Consider the following 6,309-nt stretch of genomic DNA (forward strand, 5'->3'; position numbering starts at 1 on the left):
AAAACATCTGGTTATACATTCCTTCTTACAAAGAGTTTTGAGTACTTTATGCAATGATGCAACCCTATGGACCGAGCTGCTTTTAATTTGCCTGCTTAGAATATAATTAAAGATGTAAAAATCAAATTGTTAAAAATATCTTGAGCTAGTAAACTTCTTCCAAATGCAATGATTGTCCGCATTGGGCATTCAAAAGTTGATATTGGCTTTCAGCCGTATATCATTGTTTGAAAGGTTAAGTTATAATGAAAATCATAAGGATGTATAGACGCTTATACTGAATAGATAGAATCTAAAAATCCTACATTCAAATAGTTGTTTATTGAACCAATCGAAAGGCGCTATTGTTTGAGGAATGGATACCCCTAAAATACTTGCTTGAATAGATTTGAAGAACTAATGCTTTTTAGAAATAAATCAGACCTTAAGCTGTTGATTTAATTACAAATTATTAAGGACTTCCACAAATATAACTATCTGTTCTGAACAAGGGGTCTTTGATAAGTCAATTAGAAAAAAACTTTTGAGAAATAATATTATCTTGTGAACTTCTAAGTAGTAAAACGTCCCTCCTTTCCAGGGACATCCATGTAAATACTTTCATATTGGTCCATTTGTTGGGAAGTTATTTTTTAGGAATAGGTTATATTTCTTAAACATTGGTATCTTTCAATAGATTCAATATAAAACCTGTTCTTATATGACTCGTTTGAATTGAAATTATTTGAAAGATTCCATATTAGCTATCTGTATAGCCTAGTGATTTTAATTTTAACTTACTCCCTTAAATGATTAAGGCTTCCTAAAAACAATTATCAACTTTTCAATGTACAATTAATTTAGGGAATCATTGTATTTGAAAGGAGTTCACTAGCTCGAGATAGTAACGAGATTCTAAGCAGGTTAAATGTGCTTCATGGCTAGTTGAGCAGACAAATTTATAGCAACAGTACAAAGGGTTAGCTCATTGGATAAAGATAAAGTACTCAAGACACCCTATGACGATGAATGTATAACATTAGCCAAGTGTCAAAAAGCCACAGACGAACTAAAAGCTTAGAAATATCCTCTCGATAATATTGATTTTTGTACATTTTTTGCAATATTTTTTGAATAAGGAACTTCATGTAGCCGGCCCCGGAGCAGGCCAGGGGTGGGAGATATGCAAAAACTAATTTGAAATTTGGAATCAGCATGAAAACTTGATCTAAAATAAGTAGTTACCATTAAATTTTTTCGTTCAAAGTTCATTCAAATTCAAACATTTTCAAATTATCAATTTTCCTTGGTTTCAAAGATTTTAGTAAAAAAACAGCCTCCTATACCAGGCCAAGGGTGAGAGCTATGACAAAATGAATTTCAGATTCGGAATCAGCATGAAAAACTGATTTAAAAAAGATATCACATCACCAGAAAGCTATTCAAAATGGAAAATTAAAAAAAAATTGACTTGTAGCGGTTTTGGGCGGTTTTCCGAGAAAAGGGTCTCCGGTAGCCGCCCAGGGGTAAGAGATGTGGAAAAACAGATTTCAAATTCGGAATCAGCATGAAAAATTAATTTAAAAAAGATGGTTAAACTCAAAAAGTGTAATTTTGGACCCCCCCCCCTTTAGTGTGAGAGACATTTTTGTAAACCATACATTTTTTGCTTTTTTCAGACAGGTGAAAATTTTGTGATGACGCCATCGTTTTTTGGATGACGTCTTCAATTTTTTTTCTTCCTAGAGGTTTGTGTCATGATGGAGAACATCTGTATCAATTTTCATGGTCATAGCTCTTCTAGATCAAAAATAATCGAGGGTGGTAGATTCTAACCCCCCCCCCCCTAGAACTGTTTCTATTTCATTGTCGAAAGAAGAAAGATGAACTAAAATTTTGATGGTTCATTTATTAAATATGATTCATTAGATCAAAGGTTATGCTCAATTTAATAAAAAAGTTACTTTCAGAAAGTGCTCAAAACGTTAAAAATCGACCTATCAAATTAAACAGAAGCATAATCACTTGATACATCAGTATTTTTGTTTCAGTCATTAAAAATGATAATTAGCTGTCTAAATGACCTTTTGTTATATAAAGGAGGGTTAAATTTCAATAAAAGGCAGGAAATTTGTCGAAAAAGGCCAAAAAATCGAATTTCAACGTTTTCGAGCACTTTCTGAAAGTAACTTTTTTATTCAATTGAGCATAACTTTTGATTAGATATTTAAAATTTTCGCGGATCGAAGAAAGATTTCAATTTTTTTGCGGGTATACTTAACTTCGCGGATGAGGCCCTTCCATATTTCCATTGAGATTGAATTTCGCGGATTTTCGCGGATGACACCCAAATCCGCAAAATCCACGGAATTTAATTCCCGCGAAAGTTTATCCCATTAAAGTATTTGAAAGTTGTACCAATTTTTTTTTTGACAAACATGGGAAGTATTATAAAAAAGTTCATAGCGAACACTGCTATGTGTGACTGAATTATAGACGTCGAGAACAAAATTAATAAGAAGCTATTGGTGTTTTCCCTAACGGTCCGAATAAAAGGGGAGGGGATCCAAAATGTTTCGAAATGTAATAAACAGGGGGGGGGCTTATTGTCGGAGGAGGTTTGAAATTGTATCTCTAAGCCCCCCCCCCCCAACATAAGGAAATTATATAATAAAACCAGGCTATTGTCGTGTAAAGGGACAGATTTGACTTAAAGAATGATATGACTACCAGGGGATATACGACCCCATACGACACTATTTAGAGCAATTGTACAGCTTTTGAAGGTTGAAAATGATTTTAAAAATAAAGGAACAGTGGTGGTAGTAAGACTCTGATTTAGACATAAAAACTTTTCACCTCAGCTCATTTCCATGTAAGAGACGAAAAAAGATCGAAGAAAAATAGGTATAGAGTCTTTCTGTCAAACTTGGTAAAAAATGCCCCCAAAAAAGTCCAAAACTTATCGAATCGATTGCGGGGTTTTTGTTGGGGATTTTTGGACCCACGAGAAAACCTTTATGTCAGATTTAAGCCAGCTTTGATTTATCTCCGGGTTAGGGCCTTTTTTGTTCCTCTGGTACTTTAGTTTGTTGATAGAATTAACGAAAAAGGTGTTGTTTTTTAAATTTAGTCTATTAGACCCCCCTATAATGGTTACCCTAGGTACCAGAGTTTTTAGAGAAACTAAATTCGTTAAAAAAAGTCTATTGGCCAATATTGACATTTTCAATTTTTGCCTGTCGAAGGTTGGAGCTTGGGGTACGCGCAGCCCAGCACATTACAGGTAAAATTTAAAAATATCAACTTTGGCTAATAGACTTCTTAAAAAAGATTTTCAGATTTTCGAATTTTGGCAAATTTTTATTTTTCGATGACGTCATCGTTTCATGACGTCATTTTGCCTTATTTCCTTAATATCTCCTGATATATTCATTTTCAGATATAGGTTGTGACCTTTTTCTTTTTCTTTCGTTTTTTATGCTCTTTCGAATGAAACAAAAATTTCTCAATTTTGAAGACTTTTTATTTTGGTTGCCATAGTAACCAATGACGTCAGTTTCCATGGCAACGGGTGGTCATACTCGGCCCCACCTCTCAAATTTTGATCTTCTACATTCAAGGAACAATATTCAATCATAGAATCCCTTTGCACAAGCTGCAGCACACGGGAAGTTTTTTCGCAACATAGTGGCCCCTACTAGTGAGAGAGAAGTTGTTTGATTGGTATCTTGTTTTTAAAGTGGTTTTAACTTCAGTTCTTTGCAAAAAATATACTCACACACCGTATCTCTGTATGTTTTTATGTTCAAATTCAGTATTACCTTTACGGTATTTGATCTATGTAGAGTGGCTATAGTTTTTGTTGGCATAATAACTTTTGTAAAAAATGTTTATATTTTTCTTTGGCGGACTACATGGAAAATATAGGATAATGGGAAATATATATTTTTGTTAGCTAATTTTGAATATGTCTTCGTTACTTTTCAGCTTTTAGACATAGTTTGACTCAAAAACATTAATAAAACAGCCAAAACATGCTTAGAAAGTGACCCCAAATCATCTCTTTGTTTACAATTTTCTTAGCTTTGGCTGCCATATTTTATTTTTATCAAACAGACAATGCACACGAGTGTACTACGAAGCGATAAACGTGAGATACACTCTGGTAGACCCTGGTACAGAGTAGATCAGGAGATATTTAGGATTTTTAAACGATTTTCTGCTGAGTCAGCACATTCTAAGAGATTTTAGCTGAATTGGCGAAACTTTTAATCCAAATATCTCGTGATATGGCCATCGAAACCCTATAAATCATATACTTTTCAGTTAGTACGTTTTCAAGGCACATCTTTTGAGCCCAGTTTGGAAATGTAAACCCTATTGAGTAGTTCATGACGTCACTCAAAGGAAAATAAAACAAAGGAAAAGGAAATAATCATAGGAAATATGATGGTCATTTCGGACCATTTTGGGGGTCTTATTGACGTAATTTTAACGATAAAATCTTAAACTTTGAAAAATGGCTTAAATTTATAACGTATAACAGTAATTTTAACAGTAACCTCATTTTTGTTATCTACAAGCTAGAAGTTTTTTTTATAAGCACACAAAAATACAAAAACTGGCTTGGAGATGTTAAGGTTGAGAAATTGACAAGACTGAAAATGATTGAAGGATGCTTCTTTCCTTAGCAAAATTTACGAGAACTCCGAAAATCCCCAAAATCCCAGCCAAAAATAGCCAAAAATCAGAAAATTCGTTTCTGGTGTGCTTGATGTAATCCTTAGCATATGCTTGTATTTTTGCCATATCTGAGCCTAGATATGCTTACGAGTGCTATGCTTATAAAAAACATGTACTTATTATGATCTTTCGAGTATAGAACAGTTAACCCTTTAAGTGCCGATGTCGTATATATACGACATGGGCTATATAGGAGGGCGAAGCCCTCCTGTAATGCCCAGTTTGAGTTAGAAATCGTTATTTTTGGTCGAACTCGTAGGAATTAGATTGTCCTTTATGGTCAAGCAAAAAAAAATTCAAAAGTGAGTCTTTCCAGCGAAATTTTAAGCAAAAAAGTCAAAAAAATGCAAAAAATTGACAAAAATTCACTTTTTTGAGATTCTGACCGTTTTTTGACTATTTTTGGTCAACGAGTGATCCAAGAACCTCCAAATTTGGCCCTGTTTTACTTTATTCTGTCTTCTAGTGAATTGATTTGAAATTTTACCACTGGGCACCTTTTCATCAGTTCAGTCAGGTCCGCGCAGCGGGCCTGACTGCTTTAATTCCCTAACCTACCCCCCCCCCCTTGGCCGCCGCCCACCACGCCCTTCCTAAATCGGGCGGCGCCGAAGGCGCCCAAAAGAAAGAAGAGACTCTAAGCTATCCAACGAGCTATATACGAGCTTCTAATTCCTTCTAGATCAGGAGATATAAGCCCTTAAAGTTTGAACTAGCGATTTTTTAAAAAAAAACTTAGAAAAAAGGACCCTGGCACTCAAAGGGTTAAAGAAAAATTGCAAAAATTATTTTTTTTTTAGATTTCTCAATTTTTGGCCTAAACTCACTCAAAAATGCTGAAAAACACCAAAAAATCACATTTTCAAAATTTTTTTTTCACTTTGCTTAACCCTTTAAGTGCCGATGTCGTATATATACGACATGGGCTATATAGGAGGGCGAAGCCCTCCTGTAATGCCCAGTTTGAGTTAGAAATCGTTATTTTTGGTCGAACTCGTAGGAATTAGATTGTCCTTTATGGTCAAGCAAAAAAAAATTCAAAAGTGAGTCTTTCCAGCGAAATTTTAAGCAAAAAAGTCAAAAAAAAAAATGCAAAAAATTGACAAAAAATTCACTTTTTTGAGATTCTGACCGTTTTTTGACTATTTTGGGGTCAACGAGTGATCCAAGAACCTCCAAATTTGGCCCTGTTTTACTTTATTCTGTCTTCTAGTGAATTGATTTGAAATTTTACCACTGGGCACCTTTTCATCAGTTCAGTCAGGTCCGCGCAGCGGGCCTGACTGCTTTAATTCCCTAACCTACCCCCCCCCTTGGCCGCCGCCCACCACGCCCTTCCTAAATCGGGCGGCGCCGAAGGCGCCCAAAAGAAAGAAGAGACTCTAAGCTATCCAACGAGCTATATACGAGCTTCTAATTCCTTCTAGATCAGGAGATATAAGCCCTTAAAGTTTGAACTAGCGATTTTTTAAAAAAAACTTAGAAAAAAGGACCCTGGCACTCAAAGGGTTAAGATTTACTTTTTCTTGTAATTTTGCCTAAATTTAATCAGCCATAGGTTAGTTAAAGGGATAGGAAAATTTT

Source organism: Clytia hemisphaerica, unplaced genomic scaffold (genome assembly GCF_902728285.1).
Source record: "Clytia hemisphaerica strain Z4C2 unplaced genomic scaffold, Clytia hemisphaerica genome assembly, whole genome shotgun sequence".
In the NCBI taxonomy this organism is placed as follows: domain Eukaryota; kingdom Metazoa; phylum Cnidaria; class Hydrozoa; order Leptothecata; family Clytiidae; genus Clytia; species Clytia hemisphaerica.